This window comes from Tasmannia lanceolata, unplaced genomic scaffold (genome assembly GCF_043159265.1).
Source record: "Tasmannia lanceolata isolate RefF3 unplaced genomic scaffold, GAP_Taslan_0.1 ptg000006l, whole genome shotgun sequence".
NCBI lineage: Eukaryota > Viridiplantae > Streptophyta > Magnoliopsida > Canellales > Winteraceae > Tasmannia > Tasmannia lanceolata.
The window spans coordinates 12438638-12460175 of NW_027518683.1; the positions used below are offsets into that span (position 1 = coordinate 12438638).

At 38.5% G+C, this 21538-nt stretch overlaps 1 long non-coding RNA gene across 1 annotated transcript; it reads right to left on the reverse strand.

Annotated features, from left to right (window-relative positions):
* Positions 1-7295: 7295 nt before the first annotated feature.
* Positions 7296-10266, reverse strand: LOC143879728 (uncharacterized). Its single transcript, XR_013251365.1, has 2 exons — positions 9443-10266; positions 7296-7657 (listed from the first exon to the last, which is right to left on the reverse strand). It is a non-coding gene; the product is annotated as an uncharacterized LOC143879728 (long non-coding RNA).
* Between the last annotated feature and the right edge of the window lie 11272 nt (positions 10267-21538).

A 21538-nucleotide genomic window follows, 5' to 3' on the forward strand; every position in this document is an offset into this window, starting at 1 on the left:
TTGTTGAGTGGGTCCACATTATAATTATTTCGAACTGCATACGATTGTTGTTACATATGATATCATTGATGATGCCATGGATGCTTATTTTCCTAGCCTGTTGTTAATGAGGCTGCTACGGGGATAGAAATCTTTGGATAAGTTGTTCCCGGGATTGGCTATCCTGCATACCATAGTTGTTACATCTGCGAAACTGCCTAGCAATTTCTGTATAATAATACTTAAATGGTTTATTACCCAATTATGGGTTCACTTATTTCCCGGGAGAGCAATGTAGTTGAACGCATGTTCCTAACATTGTAACCCACCTGGCTACCAGCTAAGCTAAAATAGAGTCCACAAAGATGGCTTGTTCTCTAAATCCATTATGATTCACTAAATTTTCTGGAAATAGTTTAAAAATTAAAGAATTCCATAAGGGGCCGTTTGGATATACGGATTTTAATTCTAGGATTTCTTCAAAATTGTAGCTAAGAGACAAGAGACGAAGCGGACCAGCCGTCGGTTTTTACTCGTTTTTTACTTCTCGTCATTCTTTCCATCAGCAAGAGAGCAGCAGATCCTCCCATATTTCTATGTTTTAGAAATCTCACGATACAGGAGAGATTTTTAAAACCTAAATTTCTCACTTAAAATCCAAGAAACGCTATCAGGACAGCATACCGCAGCTTGATCATGAACCCTCTTTTACACTGTTTTCAAACTAAAAACCTCGATTCTAAAATCCGCGTCTCCAAACGGCCCCTAAAGTTTCCACCTTTTACACAGCAAAAAACATAAATTGAATCAACGCTATTTAATTTTTACTTAAAGAGACCAATTTATGGTAATATCCCTCTAAATTAACTGGGATTTGCTAGGGTCCATCGCAAAAGGCATTTCTTGAGAGGCATGTTACATGGAGAGCATTCACATAGGCTCACTTTCAAACTGATTTTGTCATTATTAATGATGTGGCTGCTCTCTCATGCAACTGACCTCATGAGAATTGCCTTTTGCGATGATGGACCCTAGCAAATCCCACATTAATTATAAACATTTGATTTCCCTCTATGCCATGAAAGGAAAATTTTTACTTAATCCACATCATAATCATTCATGCAGGATTGAACGAAGTTGAACTCGATGAGCTTGAAATCTATTTCTTCGCCATCGTTTTGCTCAAAGGTCTCTAGTGTTTTTGGATCATTTGAGTGCCTTGTTCCCCCTATAACCTATTCTAGCGTGTCTCAAGGATAGGGTTATTCGTTTTCTTCTTAAAAGTATCATCTTTCTTTCCATCAAATAAACTAGGGGTGCAACTCGGGTCGGGTTGAAGCCAACTTGACCCAATTTTCAGCCCGAACTCAGCCCGGGTTGGGAAAACTCAACCTGAACCCGACCCGACTTTTTTTAGAGTTGAATCCGACGGGTTCGGGTTGAACCTAACTCGAGTTGCACCCCTAAAATAGACCTGTAGGGGGTGAACACCAAAACCCAGCTTACCTACCATAAAAGAAAAGAAAAGAAAAGAAAATTTTTCTACCGTATATGTTTTTTTTTAATGGGTCACCGACACCGTAAATGTTTCTCTTGCAATCCAAAGAGGGCCTAAAAGGAAATTTTATAATGGTGTGGAAATACCCACAAGGGCAAAAGGAGAACAATGCCCAACTATTTTGATGATCTAAACCACTAGCTAGTTGCTTCTTGCGGTAGATAGGCCATGCCCCAAAATTCTTCTCATAAGCTGATAATAACCCTGCAATTTATGGAGGCTTTGTTACGTGCCTAATCAGCCGTAACGGAAATAAACAAAAAGAAAATAGAAAAGAGGGGGGAGAGAGAGGTTGGTTCGAGGCAACCGGACCTCCTAATAGCTCAATTCGAGAGGAACCATGACTCTCCAAGAACAAAGTTTCCTTTGTGCTGTAAAATTTATCTTCTTCCTAGACCTGGCAAAATGGAACCCGTACCAGCAGGTACACCCGGCCCACAGGGGTATGAGTACCAATTTCACTATCCACGAAAAATAATACCCGCACCCAACCCATACCCGTGACCCGCGAGTTGGTCTGGGTAGGGCGTTGGTGCCCGCGGCTTACTTGCCATTCGGTTTTCAACTTTTTATTCTTAAGGCCTAAACACTAAACAGTAAAAAAAATAGATTATGTGGGTGGGCCAACAAAACAAGTCAAAGCAATCAGACTATGTGATTGGTATCTTTGGTTGTACCAAAACAAACACTTGTTAAAGTAAATGAAAATTTGTATGATGAATGGGCGTATAAACATGTACTCATCATCCCATCCTTGATATTTGATCCAACAACAGCTGACTTGTTAAGAAGCTGATGTTGGATTAAATATCAAGGCTTGTACATCCATCGTACTACCTTTATGTGTTCATACACCCATTCATCATATAATTTCTGTTGGTATATATATATATATATATATATATAATTTCTTCTTTAAATTTGCCGGGTTACCCGCGGGTATACCCGTACCCGCGCCGGTATTTCTTACCCATACCCGCACGGATTGTACCCGTACACGTGGGTTACCCGTTTGCCAGGTCTACTTCCTCCCCATTTCATGCAAATACACTTCTTAAATACAAGCACAAGGTAGTTCCATATCAACACCCCCACTTACATTACACATAACAAATAACTAACACCCCACTTACATGACACATAACAAGTAACTAACACCCACAAATTTAAAATTAAAAAACCTACAATAACGACTTTGTAACTAAATCACATACACCATAACGAGTACGTATCAAGCTTCTACAGTCGTTTTTTTAGCTTTAGCCATCCATTTTACACTAAATATATTGGAGGACTACGATCATTCTATAGAAAAGATTTTAGGGCGCCTTTGTCAGTGTACAGGACCAATGATTGCCCAAGTCGAGATAAATAGCATAAAACCAGTTAAAACCATGAATGAGTCAAAACCATGAATGAGTCTGCTTTCCCGAATAGGTGATTGGCCTAAAAATTAATCATGGGTTAGATCAACCAAAGTGGAATACCCCACCCGTATCAAAACCATAATATACACCACTTTGGTTGTGCTAAAAAACACAAAGGGTGTGATTCAGCTATCCATCAGGCTGCTAATCGTGAAGCAGACTGCTTTTTGCCAAGGATTGAGTTAATTGGGTGAGTATAGAGGTTTTTTATTATCTTGCCCGTTATCATTGTTTGTACTTCTTTTTAGGGCAGTGATAAATCGACTCTCCAAATTGATAAATCGACTCCCCATAGGTAGAGAGAAAGACACATGGGGAGTCGATCTATCACTGCCCTCTTTTTATTGTTAAGTTCTTTGAACTTCCAACCATCTTAGTCTCGGAGGTTTTCCCCTCCGCATCTGGATTACCGGATTTTGAAATTGGAATTGGAATACCATCTGTTGGGACTGGAAACATGATGAGAAAATAGTAAAAATAAAAATTTCAATTTAAAAAAATTCTTTAAAAAAATCCCATTATTACTGAGGTAGAATCATAATAAATTAATAATACCACATATCAGGGCAGGAAATAGGTTCCGATTCCAAGACCTGATTCCTGCAATCCAGTCATACCGCCCAATTTCAATACTCTCCATGTCAAAAGCCATGTTGCTTTAGCTTGCGAAAAGCTTTGAACGAGCTTTCTTTTAGAAGAGAAAGAGGAACGTTCTTTTTACTAAAAGTACATGCGATGAGTCCTCTTTCAATATTAAGTGGACAAGACGGACGGAAATGGAGTAATATCAGGCCATATGCTCACCAAAAGGAGAGTATAAATCATTACGGTCTAGTGATATTTCCAAGTATTTTTTTATTACGAACACATCATTATGCTGTGTTGCTTTAAACAGTACTCCCAACATCTGCATGTGGGCTGATTTGTTAATGGCCCGTGGAAAAGATTTGCAAAGAAGTAGGACCGTCCGATAGGTGCGGCTTTTGTACGATGTTGGGCTCTTTTTGTCTGATCAAGAGTGAATTTATGGAAAGTGGAGTTTTTATATGGTGGCCGACCGTCCAACAAAAAGGACAGAGAGAGAAAAAACTCTCACCCTTGATTTTTGATTCAGATCAAACTCTCTTTTTTAATTGTTACCTTGATCAACATTCATCAGTAAAGGGCGGATTTAATCAGATGACCATTATAGAGACAAGCTAAGCGATTTTGCAAATCCAATTTGGCGGCCGGGAGAGAAATGAATTCAATGAATTAACTTTTAGCCAGCTATGTTGTGACTCTTCTCTCTGAAAAAGAGGGGCCACGAATCTGATTTTTTAAATAGCCTAGATGCACTTCTGTGACAAAATTCGGCTTAAATTCAAGAAAAAATTGTTGATCTTCCCGACCAGTTATTGAAAGAATCCAATTATTGAAAGGATTGCTACTTTTAAAAGAAGAAATTATTAGTGAAAATTTTGATTTTAATATTATTTTCCTCTCAATAATACTAGGGTTTTCAGAATCATGAGTAATTAATTGCCTTACCAACTTAGTCTCTCCCTCTCTAAGACTCTAACCTTTCCTTATCACCAACTACATCCCGTCCATTCCCTTTCATTTACTCAACCTATTCAAGTTTTCACACCTTCTATTCCCGAGAGAAGCTCATTTACACTTAGTCCTTGTGATAGATTCACCCAGTTTCTTTTGCTTTAGAGCACTTCTATTTTGCCATTGGCCATTGAAACTCCAAAGTGAGTGTAAAACAATGCCCTTCTTATAGAGATATTAGAGTTAACACTGGACTTTGGAAGTGATGATACCGTGCAAATTAGTGAAGCTCAGATTTTAAAAAATCATAAGCCTTTTTAGGATGATTTTATGTTGGACTCGATAATTTGAGTTTGGAATGGATTGAAGAACTCCCAATTTTAATTGACGTCAGTGTCCTAGATTTGTTATGTTTTTAGCAGCCAGCCATATCTTATCGCTTTGGGGGTGTACCCTAACAGCTTCCCTGAGCCAAAAGAAGGATATTATATGCACTGTATCTCTAGCTTTGAAAGCATTTGTTGGAGGGAACATGTTACAAATAACAGTCGCTCTTTGTAAAAGACACCTACTTATTAGGCCCTAATTATGCCCCGTTTAGGTGTTCAGATCTGTTAATGTCTACGGTAACCATAAGTAAAAGCCATTGGTAATCATAGTTTCAAATTTTGGTTTCGGAATGCGTTTCGGTCCTCACCGAAACTGAAAATTTGAAATTCCGGCCGAAATCCAACGAAAGCGTTAAAATAAATATTTATTCCATACCAAAGTTCGGCCGAAATGACCTAAAATACAGAACCTATAGGTGTAGACTTTCGCTCATTACTAAAATCAACAATTGAAGCATTTGAGTCTGCATCAATTGGAGATACACGACAAAAGGAATTGTTCTATCTCTAAATTTCACCTTCACCGAGTGTAGGTTTATTTCAAAGATATTTATTCTGGAAGAAATTTTGAAAAAAATATTAAATAATTAGAAACTCTTTTTAACGACGGTCATGACCGCCACTATATCCAAAAGAGAGACCGCTGGTATAGCAAAAAAATCGAGATTTTTTGTTGAATATCCTAAAATTTCAGAACAAATGAAATTTCGACCGAAATTTTGAAATTTCGGCTGAAAAAATGTAGCGTTTCAGGTACGTGTGATTTCGATTTCGGTTGAAATTTAAAACCATGTTAATGACAATACCCTCATAGGAAGGCGCTTGGCCCTTATCCATCATGCTTCGTTTGAGCTACGCACAGCCAGAGAAAAGCTAAGCAGTTAATTTTTATAGGCCTTTATCTTACTTCCGATTGAATGTCCCTTTTAGGCGATACTCTTCGAGATGAATGGTCTTCATTTGGCCTACATGCTCTGCTGTGTGTCCATGTGAGACCAAAATAGTTTGAAAAACAAAGCCTTGACCACTGACCTAGAGGAACAGTCCCTTAAATATTGCGTTTTAACATTGACGGTAAGAGCTATTTTTCTGCATAGTTGTCCTCTAGTCCAAAAGTGGATTAATTGGGAGCATTAACTAAATGGGGCTAAAATCACCAACCATTTAATAATGACACCTGTAAATCCTTCAACAGCCAGAGGAGTCACAACCCAGTTCTAAATCCACTGAGGCCCTGTTTGTTTTGGTCGTCTCGTTTATGCCTGTTCGTTTGAGATTATGATAACCGACGGTGAGGCCGCCAACCCATTATTGGACTCAAAACACTTGAGTCCAATAATGGGTTGGCGGCCTCACCGTCCGTTATCATAATCTTAAACATCGAGGCCAGGGCCTTAAGATTATGACAAACAATTGATTGTAAGTTCAAAAGTGCTTATTGGACTCAAAATTATGTTTAAATTTGAGTCCAATACTCGGTGTCACACTCTCAATCAGTTTTCATAATCTTAAACAAAGGCCCAATTTGTTTAGGTCTTGTTTGTTTGAGATTATGATAACCGATTGTGAGTGCTAAACTGATTGTTGGACTCAATCAGGGCCTTTAAGATTATGACAAGCAATTGATTGTAAGTGCCAAAGCGATTATTGGACTCAAAATCTACGTTTAAATCTGAGTCCAATACTCAGTGCAGCACTCCAAATCAGTTTTCTTACGAAGGCCCTGATCGTTTGAGATTATTACAACCGATTGTGAGTTCGAGATTATGACAACCAATTGTGAGTACCAAACCGATTATGGGACTCAAATTTAGGCCCTGTACGTTGTTTGAGATTGTGACAACCGATTGTATGCCTTCTAGCCAGAATCTGAGTACAATAATCATTTCCCAAAATCTGAGTACAAATTTGGGCTGGGGGGTGGGTTTGTTTATCATTTCCCAATATCTGAGTACAGAATCAGTCACGGACTCACAATCGGCTCTCAAAATCCAAAACAAACAGGGCCTACTCCTGGCATCGGAAAGCAAGCGATTACGATCAATCCAAATTGGGTCACACATACGAGGAACTTCCCATCCAGAAGATTATGGCCTACAGAGACACCTCTTTGCGGAATCATAAAAAAAGATCATCCATTAAGGTGGGACCCAACGGAAATGGGCCAGATACATGCTCATGGATCAAGATCCCCCAATGGAATCATAAGCAAGATCATCCATTAAGGTGGCACCCAACGGAAATGGGCCAGATACATACTCATGGATAAAGATCAAACCAGAGCCCAATCAAGTCCGAAAGCAACAACCAGGTCAGAGCAATAATAGCTTTGCTCAATTTATGCCAACAACATACCATAGCCATACGTGAGTCGGGGTAAAACTCATACCGACGACATTCTCACTGTTTTTGAGGGAAGGAAAAAGGCAGCATGTAATATTAAATAACCACATATATACAGATACAAGGCTAGGGTACTGACTGCTTGATAATTTTTACATGTAAGACTGAGTGGTGTGGACTCTGCAATTTTTATTCAGTTTATGGGAGAAGGGGTAAAAAAGAAGAGGTGTTTTCGAATGGGTCTTAGGCGGGGGGGCTCAAGGAAGGGTTTCTATGAGACCAGACAAAGACTCTCCAAAAAGGGCGCTTCCGCTTAGGGGTGGTGGACAGCTCAGTCTCCGATCTCCTTAGCATTTCCCACATCACCTGCACGTCTTCATATCCGCACGTCTGTACATCGTCGTGAAGTTTCAGAAGACCACCACCTGCCCAGCAATTAATCAAGAAAAAAAAAGTAATTAATGTCTCAATAGGGATGTATTTTAGCTCTGTTAAATTTACATGTAATCTTCATTCTGAGTCACCATTCGGACGGTTAGGATCATTTGGATGCGGTTTAAGTACAATCTAGCGGGACCCACCTGGTATAATTGTAATGGCCTAGGCTCAACCACGTGGCTAAAACATCAGCAACTTTGTTTGGGTGAGGACAGGGGGATGATCAGTGACTGTTCGATATTCGCCCCTTCTACACTATCAGTGACTGTAGATAGTGTAAAAAGATGGGTGTGGACAGGGGAGGAAAAAGGGGCGAATATTGATAATTCCCTTGGGTCCCACAAACTGTGGCTTTTCCTGGAAAATTCAATTCCAAATTGTAAACTACCAGTCTACCACACACCGGAAGAAAATGATCTATACTTTCAAGTTTTGCACGATATACCCATGCCACAAATTGATCATATCCCTTTCCCACAACTATCCACCCTTCACGTGATGGGGATGGGGGACCGTCCCAAAAGGTGAGCGGATCACATTCCGACAATCATCAGCCATACACGTGTACATTGCATGAGATTAGGTTAGGAAATCTAACTAAATTTGGGGAGAAGATCTCTACCGTCCAGTTCAATCCGAACCGTCTAATCTATATGCCATTGCGTAAGAATTTCATCGTGATACTGACCGTTCAAAAAATAGCTACTTTTGCTTTTAGAAGGCCACAATAAAAAAGTTATGTGCAACAGTCCAAAACAAAAGAAAAAGAAGCCCACTAATGATTCTGAATGGAACGATTTTGAAAACAGATTCATTAATAAAAAAAGCTTCTCCCACCCCTTTGAATTGTTAAAACAAGAACTTTATGCGAGAGTAGAAGCCCCAAAACGAGAATTAGGAATTTTTCTCGATAGGAAATAATAGTGTTTTTCCGCTTGGAGATGGAAAATTGGTCCACCGGGTTTCATAAATTTGCAAATTCTTACTCACCTGGTTAAAAGAATGAAATTGGTATGGATATCATTACGGGAGAAGCTGATCGTTGAAATGAGAATTGAACGGCTAAAATTAAAGATGAAATGTTTCGATAATAGACTATGCAGACTCAAATCTACACCCTACTATCACAAATCATTTTTGTAAAAAAAACAAGAAACACAAAACCAGGCCGACAGCGAGAGGATTGAGAATCTGAGAAATATAAGGAGGATAATAAAATAAATGTATAGTGATAAAATAAAACAAAAGAATATCTTAAAATATGCATCCAAACAAAAATAAATAAATGTAGGATAGAGCAGATCTCAACAAGATGTCAACATCATAACGAAAATTATAGTGAGCCTAAACAATTCATTTCAGATTTTTTTCGAGAAATTTTTTTTTTTTTTTTTAAAACAGCGAAAATTTTAGTCCATGAAAAGTGATCAAGAGTATGCAAGGGATCTTTACTCGAAAAAAAGACAAAAAATAAAATAAAAAAGGATTGAAAAAGAAAGGAGGACAGGGGAAATTTTTAAAAAAAATATAGAAAACCAGTGAACATCCTCAAATGAAGTTAACAAAAGCCCCTGCTAAAGTGCGCCGGAGGTATTTGGCGCTTTACCAGATCCAGGAAATCTAAACCAGTAAACCCTAGGCTCTCTATTTCTCCCTATGCAAGCCAACTTTAAACTCTGATGCGGATTTGGATTGGCCTTTGATTTCTTAATCCCACACTTCAAGTTCATATTACTCAAAAAAAAAAAAAAAAAAAAAAAAAAAAACCTCACCGTTTTTCCTCGCCTTAATACGAGCAGCAACAGAGATCCAAACTCTCCTCATCGGAAAAATCATCTTCTCCCACCAATCCATCACTCTAACCCTAATCCTCTTCCGGTTACTCACCGAAAATCGGACGAGTAACACCCGAAACCCGGCCAGACTCAAAAATCTAACCCCCTTCTTTCCCCAAAAAAAGCCCCCTCCTCAATACCTCCACCCTAAAAAAAATTCAAATCGAATCGAACAATCTGGGGTCCTCTACTCGTCTCCTCTTCTCACTCTACGGAGGAGTGAAGAAATACCCAAAGCCACCGGCACAAATCTATCAACACGTTTCTCGAAAGAGGCGCCAGCCGGCTTTATTTGGCACCTTCCGCCGCCCCTTCCTTTTATCTCCTTTTTCCCTTCCTTACCTACAATCATCGGTCATTTCACCGACACGTGTCCCTATTCTCTTTCCCCACCTACAAACCCAAATGCTTACTGCGAACGCCGACACGTCAGCAGCTCCCGCTCTCGTCCACTTCGACCCGGACGTCCTTTTACTTTTAAACGCTCTACGTGGCGGAATTCGAGTGGTCTCTTTTACTAGATGCTTTGACTCGATTTCGACACGTGTCTAGTGGCGTTTGGGGTTTCAAAGCTGCTGTGGCTTTTTATTTTCTCTCCTCCTCCCCGATTCCAAAAAATAAAACGGCTATTTTTTTGTTGGTTTGCGCGCTCATAATTCCAACCCTTTTTCTTCTTTTTTTGGGTATATCCACTATTCCATACTTCCTCACAGAGTCACAGCCATGAAAAGGGAAATGTTATCCAAACTGCTGTATTTTGATGAGGGCACTCCTCACTTAATTAAAAGTACGGTATGGCCCCACGATAGGATGATCTAAACCGTCCATTAGATGGGCCACAGCCTAAATAGGTTGTGTCCCCAAAAATCATTTCCATAGGTTGATCCTAACCCTCCAATCAGAATGTTAGAGGGTTGATCGGAGGGTTAGGATCAACCTATGGAAATGCTTTTTGGAGCACAACCTATTTAGGGTGTGGCCCATCTAATGAACGGTTCGGATCATCCTATGGTGCGGGCCATACCGTACGTTTAATAAAGTGAGAAGTGTCCTCATCAAAATACGGTAGTGCGGATAACATTTCCCCATGAAAATTTTCAAAACAGAGATCTGGTGGATGTGCCATTAATATAAAACAAACTTTTTACCAATTTTAATTTTGTGGTTCTCGAATTGTAACACGTGTTATTCTATTACTTGTACGTACTGTTGTTTTATTTTTTTTCTATGATTAGATGACGTGCGCGTGGAAATTAAGCCACGAAACGAGAGAGGGGACCATGTAATTCTACTAGTTGCATATATTAGTGCACTAGACAAGGGGTGACCTCAAGCTTACTTAGTTTAATATGGGTAGTGATTAGTGTTTATTTAATGTTGGTTCTTAGACTAAAACTCTAAATTAGGCGTAAAATGTGTGAGCGTGTGATTTGGTACACGTTGCGTGTGTTAGTAAAAAGCCTAGTGTAAGGGTGAGCATGATTAATAACTTATTAGATTAGATGCATGTCGATCTAATTGACTCTCATTTCATTAATCACTCCATTTTCATGTGCAAACCTTCTTTAAAGGCCATGTTATTCAATCTTCAGAATTGATTTAATTTGAGTCCAATTGGGTCAGGCGTTCATGTTACATGGTCAGTATCATTCATATATGTTGGTTAATGCTATGTGACCAGTGACTATCATTCCTTTTTTTTTTTATGATTGTTACTAGAGTTGCGTTGATGTAATATTGGGACATGGAAACTTAATATGTGTAAGGCACAGGCACAAGACAAATGGCTTGCACATGGCCTTTTATTTGCATTAACATTTCTGATGTGCCATACTCATGGCCCAACCTAATTTCCGAGCACCATACAACATAGTCATGACAAGTAAGGTAGACATCGACCATACACGTGTCTAATTCAAGCCAGCTTGCCTATCAAGAAAATGGAAAAAGAAATGATATTTGCACTTCCTTGCTTTAATAATAACACTCCACGTTTTATTAAAGGCTAGTTTGATTGGCAGCTTGCACACCTTATTCTCATTGTGTTATTACAAGGATTGCCCGCATAATTCATGGGACCCATATTCATTCAAATTGGGAAAGACTAACCTTCCTTTCACTAGCGACAACTATATAAGAACACAAAAAGGGGAAATTGTGCGATGATTCATGTTCATCAAAGGAATAAGATAATTTGATTTCGATGAGTATCACCTATGTATGAAGGGCCCCCTGTTTTTTTAGTTACTTTCAAGTGGGGCCCTCATTTTCCAATAATTTCCCGTTTTTTGCCGGTGGCACGAGGCGCTTTCCAATTTTGCGATTTATCGTCCGGGTTCATATTAAATAGGTTTTAAAATGTGAGGGTGAGTGGTTTGAATAGGATTTAGAACCGTGATCCGGTCGTCTATTACCTGCATTCACCTACCAACTTTTCAACGGGAAGTGTCGGTTGTCTCCGTTCTACACCGACGCAGTCTACCTACCGTTAGATCTGGACACGTGTCAGAATCTTGACTGAGCTGCTGTCACCTTGTTCGACTATAGTCTTCGCCATCCAAAATTTCAAACGATTCACGCTCCAGACTGCGAAACGTTGCTTCCACACCGGTGCCTCCTGTGGGCCCCATTACGTCATTACTGACGATTTAGTTATACATCCATCTGATTCCCGAGAAATACACGATTGCTTTGACTCGCGACCTCACTTTAATCCGGTGAGGTGCGCGCAAGAAGCGCACAGTGCATTGTGGGTCCCACTTTTTAATGATCTGAACCATCCATTTACCAGCTCTTGCTTTGGATCTCATACGCCAAAAATCACACCCATTCCTCGTAAGTTCCAAATTTGTCTTTTTGGAGCAAACAATCTCGCTGCTTGGCTCTGTATATAAACTATACGTTATTCCCAGTGTATAAACCTACTCTAAAACCCAACAAATATATAATCTTGTCAATTTGATTTTTCATCATTAACACCCCAACGCATATAAAATGAGACCGTATGTTAAATATGCACTAAAATTCAGTGTATAGACCATCTACATTTTTTAATGAATTTACTTAGCAGAGATCCAACCGATGGAATGGATGGGCAAATCTCTTAGTGGATATGTCCGAGGTTTAAAATTTCGGTTTCGGTACGGGTTTCGGACTTCGAAATTTCGGTCGAAATCCGGTACCACAAAGAAAATGGTATTTTATTCAATATTAAATTTCGGTCAAAATTTCAAAATAATAAAAAAAAAAGCTTTTTTGGTTTGAATTTCGGGCAAAATCGAAATTTCGGATTTCGGTCGAAATTTAAAACCATGGATATGACCAGAAATAACATCCTAACCGTTGAATTAATAATATCTTCCGTGCGGGTTCTTCAACAAAATAAACGTAGATGAGATTTTGCCGATATGTTTCTTTTCTAAACCCAAACGAGATTCTAATATCTCGCGAGACCACCGACAGTATTCATTCAGTCAGTGCGCGCAGTTGTGGGCCAGGGGCGGATTCTCCAACCGAGATCGTGGTCCTCCACTTGACTCCCATGTCCACGTCCTCACGCAATAGTACATATGTTGATGACGTGGACAGAGTTTTATCCCAAGTGGCACTTTGGATTCCCCGGCATTATTTTTCTACCTGCCGTTGGTTCCGTCCAAACATCAATCCAACGAGCGAAAAAAAGTTTGTGGCTTTGGACTGATTGTGCTTGATTTTTAATTAGACTCTAGAAGCAAATCCATGGAATCTTTGTTTCGGACCTTTTTATCGCCTTCCCGATTATTAATTGGGAATTGATTATGTCACTACGTTTTTTTTCTTCTCTTATTCTACTTGTCATTTGAATCTGTTCCGTACACGTGGCACACTAGTGATATAGCCCAAAGGAATCAAATTGAGGAGCGATCCTATCCACCCATTTGGATAAGTGGTTTGGAATCGTCTAGTATGATGGCTTCTTTGACTATTACCGATTTTAATAGCCCCCTAAAACTAGGAGGGATCCTCCCTTTATGTATTATGTACTGTATAGATTTATATTTGAAAAAACTTTATGTTTATAAAGTTGTAAATAAACTTAGGGGTCACCAAAGTTTTCCCTCAATATAATTTAGGATGTGCATGAAAAAAATAAGAGCGAGCTTCCACTTGCTCGATGATCAAAACCATTCATTTCCTATTAAATTTAGTCCGTCTAGATACGTCGTGCCCCCAAAAGTCTTCGAATGTATTCTCGATGGACCTCTCTATGCTGGGTCATCCACTTTAAACCTCCATAGATATGAGGGTTAAGACCATTATGCAATGGAGAAGATTTTTGGGCCTGGGCCAATCTATGTTAGGGCCCAACAATTTTTTATTTTTTATTTTTTGCATGTACATGTGTTAGGCATATGAAAACAAATAAAAATAGGCTACTAGTACTGATATTTGCACTAGCATGTTTTCATAATGAGATAAACGGAACTTGTCTTTTATTATTTAACCGGCTGTCAGAAGCTATTACAAATTTACAATTCCCGAAAAACTCTCACCTGCCATTTAAAATTGAAAAGACAAGTTGAATTTGTGTCATTTATTAAAACATTGTAGAGCAAATATCAGTGACCCAAAAATATGCTCCATCATAAAATCGAGAAATTATATGGTGTAAGGCCTTACAACAATAAGGCCTTTGTAGGGTGGAAGTACCACTCTTGACATTTGATCCAACAGCATCTCCTCAAAAGCTCAAAAAGTGAGCGGCTGTTGGATCAAATATCAAGGACGGTACCCTTACCGTATTGTTGTAAGGCCTTACACCATATAAAATCTTCATAAAAGAACCCTTTTCTTTCGTATCTTGCAGAGTTTAGTATGTGATTGATTTGTCTTCCCTTTTAAACCTTAGCTTTATATATTCGACCACATGAAAAAGCCATCATCTCAAATGACGGATTGCTGACCGCCACAGCTTTTTCAAGGGAATAGTATGAAATGTTTCCCCCTTTTCCCTGAATGGTATCGCCACAAAAAAATTTCTTTTTCTTTTTCGTTTGTAGGTAGTGTCATAGAATACACACAGATAAAGACATTGTTTTTCATTTTCAACCTTTGTACTTGGAGGATGTAAGGGAACGATGGAGCGTTCATTTCTTCAGATTTCTTTTTCCTTTATAAAATCACCACATTTCTTAAATCCTGAGATTAACTTCTCTATGAAGAGACATTCTTGAAATGTGTTTTATAAGTAGTGCTTTTATCTTTAGTTGGGATTTGATTCTCAAGAATGAGTAATGTGTTTTATAAGTAGCACTTTTATCTTTAGTTGGGATTCGATTCTCAAGAAAGGAGTGTTTCTTTCTCCGAGGGTGGTCTTTTACTTCTCTTGCAAGAGTTTAGATCCAACGTTACATTGGATATTTTGATGGTGTGTTTTCGGCTTGTGAAGATATTGTGAAGAGAGGGTTAGGTTTTTGCTTGGATTGCAAAAAAGACCATTGTTGGAGATGTAAGGGTTTTTTACCAATGTTTGTAATCTCCCATCCTTATTAGTGAATTTTTACTTGCCGGATTGCCTTTGGTTGTAGGCAAATTACCGAACCACATAAATCACTTGTGTCTCTTGACTTTTAGTTTCCTTTCTTTATTTCACTACACACTTGGATTGCTGTACTCGTTTTTACTTTGAGCAGTCACCGATAACCTCATTTCTAGCGAGAGCATCTTGCCCCAACATGGAATATGATTTATATTCTATTGATTATTATAAATAATGTGTGATGAATATGATTGAAAGTTTTATAAAAAGTCATTTCCAAATTGCTATTTCATTTGTGAGGGGCGTTTCAGGAACAACATGCATAAATTGTTGTCGTGGCCATATGTTAGTAAGCTGTGAAAATTTCTAAATGGGAGTTGCAAATTTGCAAGCTCGCTAGTTACGAGAATATATACAGTAGAGTACATATTGCTGATTTAGATTTATCTTCCTTGAAGTTTAGGCATGTTGGTTGATGTTGCCATGTTTGGACTATATAATATGGTACTAGCAGTGATTAATTAATTAGTACCCACTTATTTCAAATACCAAAACCAAATTAAAGGCCGGACCATTTTTGCGGTAGACAACAGCCACCTATAGGGCTGCAACAGGGTCGGGTTTTTCAAAACCCTGGATCCCATTATCTCGGCCCTGACCAGACCTGACCCTGAGTCAGGGCCGGAAAACCTCAACCCATTACCCGCCCTACAGAGTATTGAGCTGGCCCTGGCCCGCCCTGATTGGCCCTGATTGGGCAGGGCCGGGCCTGCCCTAATTGACCCTAGTGCAAATACCTGTTAAGAGTGCAAAAAATAAAGCCACCACTTATCATATGGAACAAAATGATCAATAAACAGAGAAAGGGAACAAAATAAGACAATATGAATTCAACAACATGCGGGCAACAGAGACAATTAATAATAATAATCTAAAGAAACATCAATCCAAGATAATAGAAAACATTAGCAAAAGAAACATGCACAGATGATTCAATTATATAATAGAAAACTCAGGGTCGGGCCGGGTCAGGATACCCGAGGCATTAACCCAAAACCTGCCCAACCTGAGTCAGGGTAAAAAAAAATGAACCCTGACCCGCCCTCAGGGTTAGAAAATCCAGCCCTGACCCTGTTCGGGCTAAGGGCAGGTCAGGGCTGACAGGGCCAAACTTGCACCCCTAGCCACCTAGATGACTTAAATGAATAACACAAAATCTGCTATAGTGAAATTACATGGTGTTCGTGCGTTCATGTGCGTGATGAGGTATGACGAATGTGCCACTCTTGATACTTGATACTTGATCCAACCACAACCTCTGAAAAAGTTGCCTGTTGCTTCAACTTTTGGCCATTAAATGAACAATGAGAAAACAAATAAGCAATATCTATAGTGAGACCCAACAAATAAATGGTTTGGATCATTGAACAAGTGGGTCTCGCGTACTTATACCCTCACATTTTTCCCCAGAAAGATATATATGCACATCCTTCATATAAGTACTCTTGAATTTGCTATTTTCTAATTAGCAGACAATTAATTTTGCAAAAATATTATCATAATCCTAACAGACAAGTGCTACATAATGTTGGGTGAAACATGGTCTCCGCATAAAACCTCCGTCTCACCGCAGTGTTCTTGAACTAAAAGTGATAACCATAAGGCTCTGGACAAGTAGTAGACTTCAAAAACCTAAGGTTGGTATTTGGTCTAACTAGAATGTCCCATTATCATCCTAGGGGCCACAAACATTTCCTATCCTGTAGTTAAGCCTCTAGTTCAATTGCTTGTTTAAAGCCTTATCTATTATGAGAATCAGCTGGACAAATAGAAGATTTCAATATCAATTACTACAAAGACATTCTACCTACAGGTTGTGTTCGCTTTCAAGATTCTGATTTCCAATTCCATGTTTCTCTTTCGAAACGATTTCTAGATGTGGAATCCTATGCTGAAAAAAAGGCTTCACTAGTCCACACAGCACGTATTTGAGACCAATGCAAACACATTTCAAAAGATGCTTTGCTGATGTTGATATCCATTGCTGGTATAAATTGATCGCATACAAAAAACTTGCCATATAATATGAATGGAAATATTCGTATCCCTTTATTTTGAAACACTTTTCTGATGTTGATCATAACCATTTTCGTTCTCTTTTCCTTCCAATTTCCCTTTAATTCATCCAATATCTTCCGATACGCCACATTCTCGTCAAACAAGTTAGTTTATAAAGCTTTAAAAAGTTAATTATATAGTATAAGTTGTAAGAGGAATAATAAATTGAAGGGCGCCTCGTAGCAAGGACGCCCTATTGGATCCAGGTCATTCACAGCAGCTGGTACAACCTCCTCGTTACTTTTTTAGGTTTTACATAAGGGACATGATATTTTCGAAACACCCCCCCGCCCCCCAGGGCATTAGTCATGCGCTCCCCTTTTAATGTGATTTGATGTGAAAAGTGGGCAACTTTAACGCTTTTGACATCAAAATCACATTATAAGGGGGGCGCATGCGTACTGCAGGGGGAGTGAAAATATCATCGCCCTTAAATAAAACCAATAACAAATGAAGGTTTGCTTTTCTTTTTTCTGATTCATGATTTTAAAGCCACAAATCCAGCTTTAAAGATGGACTGAATATGTCAATCACCTTATTCTATTGTTTACAATTTGATTATAAAGTTTTTAATTAAAAAGACAAAATATTTATTTTTCAAAGGCATTAACAAATAAATTTTAATTTTCAAATTTGCCCCAAAATTTGTTTGGTGCTTATCCATAAGACTAACAATTATAGTTTTTTTGGGAGAGATTGTAGAATTCCTAAAAGCATCTCCTTCTATCTTTTCTCTAGCTTGAGCTTGAGCTTGAGCTTGAGCTTAAATGGAGTGCCCCTTTTTGTGAGGGCATAGAGAATCACTTGAGGTGAACTGTGCACTCTTTTTTTTTGTTTTTTTTTTTTTTGATGACATAGGGTATCCCTACCCCATATAGAATCACTTGAAGTGCACTTTGTGCTTTGCAATGTATAATCTTTTAGCCAGAACTTGGCTTAGTCATGTGACTCTTTCTATAGTGTGTATCGCATCCATTGCAACGCATGATCTACAAAAGTCCCAATCTAGAACACAACCCAATGTTGCATAGAACATTGAATGAAGAAGAGAAGAGATGATTTGTAGATAGAATTTACATAGAACCTAGAATTGAGGGGAGGACTTGTAGGAGGAAACTAAACCAGTGTTTGCATTCATGTCTTGGAAAGTTTTTAAAAGTCTAGAGTTTCTAAACTTGATAGAATCCCTAAAAGACAAGGATTGATATGTTTAGACTTGCTAATTTGAGTGTGGCCTTGCATGTTTAGTAACCTTTCATGTTCATAGGATTATACCTTAACTTTGGAAACGTTTGATGAAGGAAACTAAGCTCAAATATCACTTTCTATTTAGAGTTTAATTGCCAAACGAATTTGGGCACAACTTTAGGAAAGCTCTATGGTAGCTTTTGCCTATAAAAGAGACCCTCAGTCGCTCTTGCCACACACCACAACATTATAATTCATTGAGAGAGAGAGAGAGAGAGAGAGAGAGAGAGAGAGAGAGAGAGAGAGAGAGAGAGAGAGAGAGAGAAGTTTCCCATAGACCTATTGGTGTGCAAGGTAAGAGAAGATCAAATGGGTGTTTCTGGGCCTTCGCCTTGCTCGGAAAAGCTACGAGAATCGTCGGATTATACACGTTCAAGCACAAGCCATGGTGAAAGGTACATCAAACCTATCTCGTTTAAATTCAAAATTTTCTTTGTTTTCATTGCCAAATGATCCAAATGGATCATTAAGTTAATATTTAGAATAACATTATGTGCATCATGAATGGTTTCAATGATCCAAACGGATCATTAAGTTAATGTTTAGAATAACATCATATGCATCATGGATGGTTTGAGGGAAATCCTGCTCATTTTTGTGTTTGCATAACTCCCTAGGATACATTTTCAATCCTATAACAATCTTTTAAATTGTGACTTACAGTTTAACCACAACTTTGATCCTGGTCATTTTCTAATTGTTTCAACTATGTCTTCTTTCTGATCTTCACTATGAAGTCATGTAGTCATGCACGAATGCCTCACCAGTCAAGGATGCTCTAAAGAGGTCTGGAAACTGAACCATAAGAGGCTCAAGGGAGTACCATCTATCACGCCAGAATTTCACTGCAAATCGCGAGTGCATTGGGCCTACTGTCATTTGATATCCAATTTTTTAGGACCGGAGCCATACTTTCTTCCAATTTCCTTTGTCCAGAGATGACTTCTTTTCCTCAGCTAGCTTTATTGACTTCTCGCAACTGACGTATCGAAATCTTTCTAGATTAAATATGCTTACATACTTCCTTTCAACGGACTAAATGCATCTTTTTCTTGTCATTTGCTCCTCCCCATAAGAAGTTCCTTTGGATCCATTCAATTCTTTTCAAAGCATTGATTCGGCATCTGAAGAGGGAAAGGTGGTATATGGAAATGTTGGCTAGCACTGCTTTGATTAAAGTGATTCTTCCCCCGAGTGATACCAAGTTATGCGTGTCCGAGTAGAGAGTCTTCTGTCCATCCTATCCACCATAGGATCCCACGCTCTCTTCTTAGGACGACCAATTCTCAGAGGAAGACCAAAATATGTTATGTGGAACTCTTCAATCGAGCACCCTAGGATTTATTATCGTTTTAGTTGATTTATTTTCCCATAGAAATATGAAATTACCAACTTGCCCTTTAAAAAAGAGAATGACTTGGTAGAAAGTTACCCTCAGGATCAATGGTGACATGTAATTTCACAGTAGTGGGGATATGTATGGGAAATTAACACCATTGTACTCATTGCAGAACATCATGAGATGGCACAAATGGTCTTGGTCCCCTGCCTAAGGCCCTGTTTGGATTCCAAGAATATTCTACATAAGTTTGGAAAAAAAAGTTTTCCAAAATTTCTTGCTTTTCCATTGGTTGATTACACATGAAACAAATACTAGACAAGCAATTCAAGTTGTATTTACAGTGACCTTCAATTTATAATGATATCCTTCTAAATAAGTCATAACCACATCATTTTCTTTCTAAACTGTGGAAACAAAAAACAATTCTTAAGATGATTTTTTTTGTAAAAACTTTTTTTCCTGATATCCAGACTGGGCCGGTATGCATTAGTTAAATGACTACAAAAATTAAATGGTTTAGTTTTACTTGGCGGAACGCTAATTGAGGCTGGTTGGATCAAGTGCCTAAGGTTATTTGATCAAAGTGTTCTCAAAGACATTTGTCCAGTCTTGTGGCTGTCATTTGGATTAACGGATCAGATAAGGTACATTAGGCACAAGCGGAGTCTAGTAAGGCCCTTTTTTGGATTGTAGGTATTTTCTTAAAAAGTTTGGAAAAGAATTTTTTTTCAAAATTTATTACTTTTCTATTGTTTGATTACGAATGAAAAAAATTACTTGAAACACAGCTGTTCAAGTTTTATTTAGAGGGACTTCCAATTTACAAAGATATCCCTCTAAATAAGTGACGCGGAAGAAGTGAAGCAAAGATCACCGTCTTCAACCTGGGAGAAGAAGAAGAAAAACATTGTCTCACCTAATAAAAAAATCTTTGAATCTACACGGAAATAAGAGAAAAACTACATAATACATGATCACAAATTATAGAGATCTAACTCAAACTTCTATTCAAATTAGGATTCGAAGAAGATGAGAAGATAAATCATAAGTTAAATTCTAATGTATCCTAACTTAATTAGGATTCTGTTACGTCCTCCCCTCTTGCCAACTATGGTGAGTGTTGAAGAGAATAACGTTTTTGGTTCAATTCAAGGAGAACAAGATCCTCCTACACTTCTCTCGAAGTTACAGAACAAAGCCAAAAGTCCTTGATTCATTCACAAACAAAAGTCAAATACAAGAGACTTGGTACGTGACACTAGGGACTCAAACCACTTCAACAATCCACTTCCCCACTTCAGCAATCCACTACAACATGCACGTCCGATCTGTAGATGTTTGATTATGGAGTTTCTCTATAGATCAGAGAGCTAGGATCATCCGGAAATGATTTTTTGCGGCACAACCTATTTACGTTGTGGCCCATCAAATGGGCGGGTTGGATCATCCTATGGTGCGGGCTGTACAGTCCAATTTGAAGAATAGGGGTGAATTCATCCTAGAAGGGGGTGAATTTATCACTGCCCATATGTTATAGTGGAATGACAAAAACAAACATCTTTTGGATCTTAGAATACGATGCTTCAATGGTGCAGATCAATCAAGCGGACGACCATTATGTTCCCCGCCTCATTATATTAAGGACCAATTACCAATGGGGGACAAACATTAGGCAAAATTATCAACAGGACCCATGCTTTTCAAAAATTATCAACGGGGGACAAAAGAGGTCTTGTCAGTAAAAGCTGGACGAAAATACCCTTTGGCATATACAACACATTTTGACTTTGGAAGGGGGTTTTCAAGT